Here is a 12270-nt window from a genome sequence, read left to right as displayed (position 1 = left end):
ATATATTTTATGTAAGAATTGTGCACATGAATATTACAGTATAAGGCCAATTTAAAGACTGCAGTATTATAGTTTGTATTATCATTACACATTACACATTACACAGTGTTATGTTCAATAGATTGTATTGAATTTAACTGTCATTACACAAATTACAGTTTGATTGTGGGATAAATGGTGTCACAGCTGTTTTCTATAATCAAAAGTGAAGTGTCAATTAGTGTACATTGGTTCACTATGTACTATCTCAACTACAGGCTGTTGATCACTGTGAGTAATCAATACTAAGATCTTGAGATGGGGCCTTTCCGTTTGTTTTGTTGTTTTAATATGTGGGGGGATAACTTGGACAATTGTAAATTAACAAATAACTGTTGAATTTAAACAATGTATATTAGTTTATGCCCAGAACCAACAACTAAACATGATATGGACCATTATCTGCTTAAGTTGTTTTAACCATCTAATGATTTAGGATTTCACTGGAAGTCTTGTACAATATATTGATAGTATGAAAAAACTGAAAAACAAGTTACATAAGAAAATGTATGTTGTCAACATGTGTTTAATTACTGCTCAGCATTTTACCATGAAAATCACATTTTATGCAACACAGTAAAACAAATTAAAGTTATTGATCTCTTTGGTCTTTACTCAGCAGCTTCTTTGGCCTGTAGGAACAACGATATCAGTGTTATTAAAGAACATGACATCTGCAAATAATTTAAATGATTAGGTATTGAAGGCTTTTTTAGCCGTAACTAAAACATATCTTCTAAAGGTTAGCAGCAACCCTGTACCTTTCCACTATCGCGGCTTTTGGCTCTGAGCTTGTTGACTTGAGATTCAGCAATGTCAGCACGCTCCTCTGCCTCCTCCAGCTCATGTTGCACCTTTCTGAATTTAGACATATGCTGGTTGGCAGCTTCCTCCTGGGTGATAAAAATAGGAGAGCATAACATCAGCAAGGCTGTGATCTCCCTTTCAAAGTTTCATAGAAGTGGGTACAAATATTGTATTAAATTACCTAATATAATGAATTTCTTTAACAAATAACTATTGACAAATACAATTTTGTAATATCTTCAGGACCTGGTAAAAGTTTAAAACTCACTGCTTCCTCAGCCTGCCTCTTGTAGGCCTTCACTTTCAGCTGCAGCTTATCTACCAGGTCCTGAAGTCTTTTAACATTTTTCTTATCCTCTTCATTCTGTGGGAGAAGATCAATGATGAGGAATAATCAATGCTCTACACTTTCATACACAAATACCTGTGATAGTGTAAAAAAAGCATTTCCCTTACCTGGTAAGTCAGCTCTTTGACTCTGCGCTCATACATGCGTACCCCCTTAACTGCTTCTACACCTCTTCTTTGCTCAGCCTCTACCTCAGACTGAAGCTCACACACCTTTGTACAGTAAATGAATAGAGACATGTCTTTGAGTTCTTGACATCAATCAAATGTCTTTGTGAAACTGAGGTATACTTCTAAATCAGCTTAAATATAATGAAATACATCTATCATACAGGAATCATCTTAAAATCTACTGTAACCCATCCTGCTGGTAACTGACCCTGGACTCCAGTTTCTGGAGCTGCTTCTTGCCTCCCTTCATGGCCAGATTTTCAGCCTCATCCAGACGGTGCTGCAGGTCCTTGACTGTGACCTCCAGGTTCTTCTTCATCCTCTCCAGGTGAGAACTGGTGTCCTGCTCCTTCTTTAGCTCCTCAGCCACCATGCCAACCTAAAATTGTGGTATATATTGAAGTTTTTGTTGTGATTGCCCAGCTGCCATTGAATATTAGGCTGAAGCAAGTTGATGTAATTGAATAAATCATGAGAACTCACATCAGTGATGGCCTTCTTGGCCTTCTCCTCTGCATTCCTGGCTTCCTGGACAGAGTCATCCACCTCTCCCTGCACCTGCACTAAGTCATTCTCAAGCTTCTTCTTGGTGTTTATAAGGCTGGTGTTCTGGAGACAGAAAAAAATAGGATTGGTTTGAATGCAAAAGAACTTGCAAGTCACAAAGCAGAAATGATAGAAATGTATTCAAGGTGTATGTAAACGGCATACTTGGTTGTATTGAATTAGAACTTGTTTTTGACACATACCTGTGAGTGCAACAGACCAACGCGTTCACTGGCATCAACCAGCTCAGCCTCAGCCACTTTGCGACTCCTCTCTGTCTGTTCCAAAGCAGCTCTCAGCTCCTCAATTTCAGCCACCATCAGACTGTTTCTGCGCTCCACCATGGCTACCTGCTCCTTCATGTCCTCTGAGCCACGGATGGCATCATCAAGGTGCAACTGAGCATCCTGGATTTCACAAGAACATGGTTTCATTAGAACTTGTGGAAGTAGTGGTCATAGAATTGATGATAGACATTTTGGTAATAATTTAACCAATATTCATACCTTTCTACAGAACATTAATCCTCTCTCTTTTCAATGTATCTGTTCTATTCTGTTCCACAGATTGACAAACAAAACCCTTCCCGTGTTCAGTATTTATGCACTTGATGTCCCAGTCCCTCTACCTTGAGCTGCCCCTGCACATTCCTCAGCTGTTTCTGGGCCTCTGCTGCCTGCCTGTTGGCATGGCTCAGCTGGATCTCCATCTCATTCAGGTCTCCCTCCATCTTCTTCTTCACCCTCAGAGCGTCATTCCTACTTCTGACCTCAGCATCCAGCGTACTCTGCATGGAGTCAATAACCCTTTGGCTGTTCCTCTTAGTCTGTTCCATTTCCTCATCCTTCTCTGCCAACTTCCTGTCCACCTCACTCCTGACTTGGTTCAGCTCCAGTTGTACACGCAGAATCTTTGATTCCTCATGCTCCAGTGTGCCCTGAGAAAAGCGAGGCAGTCAGATTAATCATATTCATGTTTTTATATTAAAACCAATGTAGACCTAGCATAACACTGAATTTCCCATTTTTACCTCAGCCTTCTCTAGAGCGGTCTGGATCTCCAATTTTTCTGTCTCCACAGTTTTCTTGGCCTTCTCCAGCTCATGGATGCTCTTGCCAGTCTCTCCAATTTGCTCAGTCAGGTCAGAGATCTCCTCTGTACACACAAACACAGGACCAACTTAGACGTGGGAAAATATTACCAAAGCACTGGAGTGATATTTAATTACTGTATATTAACAATTAAAAGCCACCTTGACAAACCACTTGTTTTTCGAAGGAATGCCATATATGAACATATAACATAGTCATAGGAACTTAATGTAAAGGTGCCATAATAATTTTGATCGTTACAGTTCCCTCATATTAAATAACACTAGTCTAATATAAATCAAGTACTCACGTTGCAAGTTCTTGTTCTCTCTCTTCAGAGTTTCCAGCTGATCCAAAGCCTCCTCATAGGAGTTCTTCATCTTAAAAAGTTCAGTGCTGAGAGAGCGAGCCTCCTTCTGAGCTCCTTCCAACTCTGCTTGGCCCTCCTCATATTTCTGCTTCCACTCTGCCAGAACCTAGGGAAATCCATATATTATAAATCAGAAATATGCTATTTTATGAAAATTAATGATTGTACTTCAAACTGAAAATATCACCCTAGGGTACAATTTCATAATTTTCACCTTGTCAAAGTTCCTCTGCTTCTTGTCAAGGTTGGCAGCCATTGCGTTGGCTCTCTCCACATCAATCATGAGGTCCTCCACCTCTCCCTGCAGTCTCTGCTTGGTCTTCTCCAGGGAGGCACACTTGGAGTTAACAGCCTCAATAGTCTCCTCAGCATCCTGTAGACGCTGGGCCAGCTTCTTCCTGTTAGTTGGTTGGTTTTATAATGCAAAACATGTCACAACACATTCCCACAACACTTCTCAACGCCCTGTACCATCCTAACCATTCAAACTATATTTGTGTTCCTGCAGATCTGTGTGACTCACTTGGCCTCTTCCAACTCTTCTGTGCGCTGGATGGCATCCGTTTCATACTTAGTCCTCCACTGAGCCACCTCACTGTTGGCCTTGGACATGCCACGCTGCAGCTCTGCCTTAGCCTCCTGTTCCTCCTCAAACTGCTCCCTCAGGAGGTCACAGTCATGGTGAGCAGACTGGACACCATGGGCCAGTGCATTTTTAGCCTGTGAGAGAAAAAGAATAAGACAACGATTGTAGTGACAATAAAACTTGGAGAGTCAGAGAGTGGCATGCCACAGTGAACATGTAGGCATGTCTCTAAACTCTGTGATTGGTTGCCATCTTGGATCCCTTACCTTGACCTCCTCCTCAATATGCCTCTTTAGCTCCTCCACTTGTTGGGTGAATGCCTGTTTGCCTCTGGTCAGCTGAGAAACCAGGGCTTCCTTCTCCTCCAATTGACGGCTTAATTCACCTGCAGGGATATAGGACTATATTGTTATACGTCTTTCCTATAAGATGATAAATAGATGTTAATGTATGGTAGGAAGACAATATGTGCTGAATAGTACTGTAGAAACTGTGTGGAGTGGGCTTTTAGTCCCACAGAATTAAGTGTACTATTGAACAACATCATTGGCTTTTTGGTCATTGTTTTTGGTTACCATTTTCTGTTAGGAGTCTGGCCCTCTGTGCGCTGGTGTCAGTGATCTGGAGAATGTTTTCATCATTCTTAGCCTTGAATTCACTCAGCTGGTCCTCAAGAGTACGGCACATTTTCTCTAGATTGCCCTGTTAGTACAACGTACCATCATTACTTCAGTCCAATTGAATGACGATGTCAACTCTAAACGATCACTACTGACCTTAGCCTTGGCGACGGCCTCCATGTTACTGGAGAGGTCATCTATTTCCATCTTATACTCGCTCTTTTCCTTCTCCAGCTTCTGCTTGACACGCTGCAGGTTGTCAATCTGCTCCCCGAGGTCAGCCACGCTGTCAGCCTGCTTTTTGCGCAGAGCAGAGGCTGTGGCTTCGTGCTTGCAGGGTGGACTCTTCAAGATCACGACGCAGCTTCTGGAACTCAGCCTCACGCTTCTTGTTCATCTCAATCTGAGCAGCAGTGGCACCTCCGGCCTCCTCCAGCCTCTCGCTGATCTCCTCAAGTTCCCTGGAGAGATCTGCCCTCTGCTTCTCAACCTTGGCCCTGGCAGCACGCTCAGCCTCTATCTCCTCCTCCAGTTCCTCAATACGGGCCTACAACAGGAGGCAGGAGTAGCAGAAATAATATCAAGTCAGGACAATCTTTCACCTACAATACAACTGAAATAATTTTTCTTCAGACAATGATAATGTGTATTTGCATTGTTATATATTTGCAAGTGTTGACATATGCCAGTTAGACTGATATATTCAGTTGACAGTGACACATGCAGTAGTCAACACAGAATGGTAAGAAGCAAATAGTAAGAGGGTTCTAGATGGCCTGTAGCCATTTCACCATAGTCATTTAATCAACTGGGAGAGGATTCCAAATAGTAGAGATCACTAATATTGTTAAAAGAAATTTAACACTGAAGAAAACTCTTCACACCTTCTGAGCACTCAGGTGCCACCAATATAAAGGGATGTCTCATCAGAATGTATTACTCAGGTGTTTTTCCATGTTCTGTACCTGGAGTTCCTTGATCTTCTTCTGCAACTGAGCTCCCAGTGACTGCTCATCCTCAATCTTACTTAGGAGTTGGGAGGTCTCAAATTCCTTCCTAAGAAATACAAACATGTCAATTATTGTCAACAAAATGTGAATTAAAAAAAATATTGCAGGTAATAATGTTGTCACTTCTTTGTTTACTTCTTAATTTTCTCATCAGATTGCTGCTTGTCATTCTCCAAGTCCATTATGGATTCTTGGGCCAGTTTCAGATATCCTTCCAACTTTCTCTTGGCTCTCTCAAGGTCCATGCAGAGTTTCTTCTCTTGCTCCAGAGAACTCTCAAGCTATCAGATTAAAACACACAAATGAAGTGATGATAGTTTCTTGTTAACGTCTTGCACACTATGAAGGCCAACATTTTAAACTCCACTTACGTCATCCACTTGCTGTTCCAGCTTAGTCTTAGCCTTGGTCAGAGTGTTAACTTTGTCTTCCTCTGCCTGCAGGTCATCTAGGGTCTGCTGGTGGGACTCTTGGAGAGCTTTCTTCTCCTTGGTCAGCTTTGCAACACTCTCCTCCACAGAAGCCATCTCCTCTGTCAGGTTTTTAACCTTTTTTAAGAGAGGATATTGTTTGACATACTGTATATGGTAATAAATTAATTCAGATTATAATTATGAAATGTACTATATACTGAACAGCAGATAACAGTGTACACCATGCTATTATGCTTAATGGATGGAGGAGTAGAGCCTGTAATCAATGTGTGGAGTTCCCTGATACTGAAAACTAATCTAATCCTGCTACTGAAACCTAATCAAATTTTGCTTCTGATATCCTGCCAATGAAATTCTATTTGGGTCACAAACATGACCATAATATGACTTGAAATCTTTTCATGTTAATAAGTGTTTTTTTTAACAATCTACCATCAACATTGTTTTTATATTTTATATTATTTTATAGACTATGGTAAGGCACAATACCTTGTTTTCAGTAGCATGCTTCTCTTTCTCCACTTTGGCCAGGGTGAGCTCCAGGTCATCAATGTCCTTCTTCAGCTCAGAACACTCATCCTCCAGCTTCCTCTTTTTGGCTGTCAACTCAGCACTGATCTCCTCCTCATCCTCCAGCCTCTCATTTAACTCTGAGTTTGGCTTCCAGCTGGATCTTGCCCTTGATGAGTCCCTCACACCTCTCCTCAGCATTGTTCAGATTCTCTGCATCCTGGTGTATGAGGAGAAGGAACAGAAGGAAAATCACAAACCTACTCACTTAGTGAATCAAAATATAAACATATATTTTAGTCTAATATTTTTTTTTAACTTAGATTAACTTAAATTAAGGGCCAATAAACACGTGTTAGTGTGCGTGTGTGTATGTGCAAGAGTGTGTTAAATACAAACTCACAGATGCAACTTGGAGTGACAGATCATTCTTCTCCTGCAGCAAGGTCACCATCTTCTCCTCCAGCGCTTTCTTCTTGGCCAGAGCTTTGGCCAGGTCCGACTGCATTTTCTCATAGTTCTCCTTCATGTTGGCCAGCTCCTTTTGTCTCAGCACTCTTCAGCATGGGTTTGATCTTAAAGTACAACTTCATCCATGGCCAGTGTTTCACATTCATGAATGAGCAGATGTTGTACTGGATGGCATAGATTGATTCTCTGGTCGAAAAAAGGTAGGATGAGGTATGTGAATGACATGATAGGAAGAGTTATGTGATTGACACACTTAAAGCAACATTTTCAGATTTGGATATCAAACAGAACCCCACCTCTGCTTTTTGTATACAGCTGAAAAATTGGACTTGGAAATTGAAAACCCTTTTATCACCAGTGACATCATTATTTTAATCTTATGAGGAATAGTAAATTTTTTTAATCATATTCAGATAACATAATTTCCATATTTTATCATGTATGGTATCAAATTCCATTCTGAATATACAGCTTTGGAAGAAATGAAGAGACCACTTCAAATGTATGGCAACCATTCCATTCCATTGTCTGTTAAATTCCAACACAGGCACACCTAATATTACTTAATGAGGTACTGATTAGGTGATTACCTGAACCAAATTTTATTTAACGAGGACAAGTATAAAAACCACTGCTGTGGTCATCAATATCCTCTTGCAATAGGACTAGCTGGATGTCAAAAACAGTACACGTAGTACCTCAAAAGCAATTTGAATAAAATAATAACTATTCAGCATGACAAAAGAGTTAAAAAGAAAAGCTTTGAGTGAGGAATAGGAGGCTTCAATTCTGGCTTAACTGGCAGAATGATACAGTAAGCGTCAGGTTGCTTCCATCCTGAAAATTTAAATTACGACGGTTCATAAGAACAAGGTTAAGCAACAGACATTGGGGACAACAAAGCTACTGACTGGCAGAGGGCGAAAATGACTAACCCTAACCGAGATGACCGTCAACTCATTCAAATGTCACTCAACAACCATAGAATGACATCAAGTGACCTACAAAAAGAATGGCAAACAGCAGCTGGGGTGAAATGCACGGCGAGGACGGTTCGAAACAGGCTCATAGGGGCAGGGCTGAAGTTGTGCAAATCTAGAAAAAAGCCCTTCATCAATGAGAAGCAAAGAAGAGCCAGGTTGAAATTCTAATTCATAAGGATTGAACCGTAGAGGAATGGAGTAAGGTCATGGAGTGGAGTAAGGTCATCTTCTCTGACAAGTAACATTTTCAGCTTTGCCCAACATGGAATGGAGTACGGTCATCTTCTCTGACGAGCAACATTTTCAGCTTTGCCTAACACCTGGTCATCTAATGGAGACCTGGAGAGGCCTAAAAGCCACAGTGTCTCGAACCCACTGTAAAAGTTGGTGGAGGATCAGTGATGATCTGTGGATGCTTCAGCAAGGATGAAATCGGGCAGATTTGTCTGTGTGAAGGACGCATTAATCAAGCCATGTACAAGGTTATCCTGAAAGAATACCTGCTACCTTCTGCCCTGACAATGTTCTCCAACTCTGATAATAGTTTTTTCCAGTAGGACAATCCTCCATGCCACACAGCCAGGCCAATCAAGGTGTGGATGGAGGACCACCAGATCAAGACCCTGTCATGGCCCACCCAATTTCCAGACCTGAACCCCATTGAAAACCTCTGAAATGTTATCAAGGGGAAGATGGTAGGGTCACAAGCCATCAAGCAAAGATACTTGAAGCTTTGTACCAGGAGTGGCATAAAGTCACCGAACAGCAATGTGACAGACTGGTGGAGAGCATGCCAAGACGCATGAAAGCTGTGATTAAAAGTCAGGGTACTTCCACCAAATATTGATATCTGAACTCTTCCTAAAACTTCCTTAAAACATTAGTTTTTTGCTGTTGAAAAATTATATGAATTAGCTTTCTTTGCATTATTTGAGGTCTGAAAACAACTTTTTATGGTTATTTTGATCAGTTTTCTACAAATAAATGCTCTAAATTACTTAGTAATTTTGCAGTGGTCTCTTAATTGTTTCCAGAGCTGTATATAGTTGATGTCAAAATAACTCTATGTATGTGAAATATTTATGTTATGAGGCAATTACAAGATGCTGAAGTTCAACTAACATACATTACATATTCTTAGAAAGCCTTGCCAAGATGTCTATTATTCCTCACCTCCTCTCCATCATCTTCTTAAACTCTCTCCTCATGAGATATCCACGACTAAGTGCCTGGAGCATGCGGACCAGAGCAGCCAACTTCTCATCTCTCATCTCTCATCTCTTCCAGGACACCCAGAAGTCCAGCTTTGAAGAAAACCTGAGACAGGTAAATATGTTCAATTCTGGAACCCCAGTCAGAATTTGATAGAATGGACTTAATTGAAAAAATGAATGTATCACCTAACTGTAAATTTCCATTTTGCTGGGTATATTGGACTAAACTTGGTGTGTCCAAACTTGTATTCTTCATGATTTACATCAATGGACCCAAGTAGCTTCTCAGAAGCCTTCTTGTTGTTCATGAACTGTCCCTCAGGGATGACGCTGGCATTCAGTACTTTGTACCTGGATGATGATGTTTTGTTTTATTACATATCCAGTTATGATAGGTTGGTTATATTCTGTAAAAGGTATGCCTTTCCTAATGCTGGGAAAAGCCCTCAGAGTAGATCTATTTTGGTATATATGTCTGTGTGTGTAATAAGTACCTCTGCTTCACTTTGGGGAGGCACAGACACTTCAACATCTCAGCTGAGTTCAGGCCCAGCAGGTATGCGATTTTATCAGCCACTGGAAAGAGAGAAACAACCCCAATATAATCAGGCACACAATATCTCTTGTTTCTGACATTACAGCAAAACACAACTTCCATTGGACAACTGTTTTGAGAGTCATATTTCTCATTTTCATCCAGTGTAATTTCTGGAGGTTAGAAGATGTTCTCCAAAAATAATCTTTAGCCTGACTTTCATCAAAGGGAATAGGACTTATGTTTTACACTGAATCAAAGAGTGGGCCTTACCCTCTGTGCCGTCTGGCTCAGCCTGCTCCTCACGCTGCTTCTGCTTGAAGTGCATGTTGCCATGGTGAATTACAGCTCCTGTCAGCTTGTAGATGGACGCTTTCTCTTCATTACTGAAGCCCAGAATTGTAATGGCATCCTGGAATCAGAGGAAGTACAAAAATGAAAAACTGCTCAGTTACTTTACATAATATATCTGTAACTGTTATACAGCTCTGGAAAAAATTGAGAGACCACTGCAAAATTATCAGTTTCTCTGGTTTTACTATTCATAGGTATGTGTTTGAGTAAAATGAACAGCTTTTTTTTATTCTATAAACTACTGACAACATTACTCCCATATTCCAAATAAAAATATTATCATTTAGAGTATTTATTTGTAGAAAATAACTGGTCAACATAACCAAAGAAATATGCAGACATCAAATAATGCAAAGAAAACGAATTCTTATTCATTTTACAACAACAAAATACTAATGTTTTACCTTAGGAAGAGTTCAAGAAATCTATATTTGGTGGAATAACCCTGATTTTTAATCACAGCTTTCATGCGTCTTCTTGGGTGACTTTATGCCACTCTTGGCACAAAGATTCAAGTAGCTCGGCTTTGTTTGATGGCTTGTGACCATCCATTTTCCTTTTCATCAAATTCCAGAGGATTTCAATGTGGTTCATGTCTGGAGATTGGGCTGGCCATGACAGGGTCTTGATCTGGTGGTCCTCCATCCACACCTTGATTGACCTGGCTGTGTGGCAGATTCCAGCCTTGTTGAAGCATCCCCAGATCATCACCGATCCTCTTCTCATTGATGAAGGGCTTTTTTCTAGCTTTGCACAACTTCAGCCCTGCCCCTAGAAGCCTGTTTCGAACCGTCCTCACCGTACACTTCACCCCAGCTGCTGTTTGCCATTCTTTTTGTAGGTCACTTGATGTCATCCTACGGTTGTTGAGTGACATTCGAATGAGTTGACAGTCATCTCTGTCTTTGTAATTTTCAGGATGGAAGAAACCTGACGCTCACTGTATCCCCATGCCAGTAAAACCAATTGCATGGGTAAGAAGACCTTAGCTCTGCTAAAACCACAAACATTTTCACATTCAAGAGAACATGTCATGAATATAATCACCATCACCACCAACTGTCCAAGCAGAACTGCACACGATTGTCATGATCACTAAAAGTATATTGATCATGACCCATAATTTCAGATTTGATGGAAGCCTTGAAAAATGTCTAAACATTTGCCCAACATTAATTGGATAATGTATGAGATATAAAATAGAAATATGTGAAAGTATTTGACAATACCACCACTAATAATATGTTATTATGCTGTCATTATATTATATGTTTCTGTTGGATTTGATACAAATTTAGTTTTTTATAATTGTCAATGATCTGTTTTTTATATTTTGAAGCTTTGTACAATACTAAAGGTTTTACGCTGCTCTATGATTGTGCCGGGGGAGTAAGGGAGCAGGGGTTCTAACTTTTATTGCATCCTTTTCCGTTTAAAATTAGGAGGACATGAGCCCTTGGACCACATCTCAGGACTACCAAGCCCGAAGGACTCATAGCTGTCCCTGTTCAAAGTCCTCCTGATTGTATTGCAGATCAAGTAGCTGATTATACCTGACAATTCAGGCTGGTAAAAATTTATTTATGGAATACATTTAATTGAATTTATGGCATTATATGATTTCTGGGTCTATTTCCTTTCTCATCATGGAATGCTCTGTGTAGATAGTCTTCAATTTGCTCTGCTGTCAGATGAATCCTAATCCAAATAAGTAATCAATGCATTTTGACACTTACAGGCGAATACCACTAATCAATCATTGTCTCTTAGCCAGTGTCATTGGATTTTCATTGGATCTACATTTCTTGTACATCAAAGTACATTAGTTGATGGATCTTTCTATCAAGTTGATAGATCTTTCCCAAAGACCTAGTCAATGTTACGAAATACTAATTTCTATATTTGTGTGGACTATGACATTTTCATGATTCTGCTACAGATGGAATAATTTCCCTTAAATCTCTACATTCCATACCAACTATATCAGGTTTGTGGCCTGTCATCATCTGGAAGAAGATGTGGTAGCCTCTTTCATCAAGTAACTAGACTCTGAAATTAGAATCGAGATACAACCAAAACCAACTCACAGGTCTCAATGTCAGCTTTAGCCAATTTGGGTCCTTGGAAGTGAATCCTGATGAATTTCCCCTACAGTAGATCATTTGGTTATAAAATATTAGG

The 12270-nt window shown here is 40.2% G+C and overlaps 1 long non-coding RNA gene and 1 pseudogene across 1 annotated transcript; one reads left to right on the top strand and one right to left on the bottom strand.

Moving 5' to 3' along the window:
* Positions 1-558: 558 nt before the first annotated feature.
* On the bottom strand, positions 559-9289 carry LOC106023704 (annotated as a pseudogene).
* Positions 6043-11617, top strand: LOC117595332. Its single transcript, XR_004576538.1, has 4 exons — positions 6043-6127; positions 9274-9312; positions 11008-11063; positions 11532-11617. It is a non-coding gene; the product is annotated as an uncharacterized LOC117595332 (long non-coding RNA).
* The last annotated feature ends 653 nt before the right edge of the window (positions 11618-12270 follow it).

Source organism: Esox lucius, chromosome 11 (genome assembly GCF_011004845.1).
Source record: "Esox lucius isolate fEsoLuc1 chromosome 11, fEsoLuc1.pri, whole genome shotgun sequence".
Classification (NCBI taxonomy): Eukaryota; Metazoa; Chordata; class Actinopteri; order Esociformes; family Esocidae; genus Esox; species Esox lucius.
The sequence above is the reverse complement of the archived record's forward strand: the minus strand, read 5'-3'. Positions and strand labels throughout refer to the sequence as shown.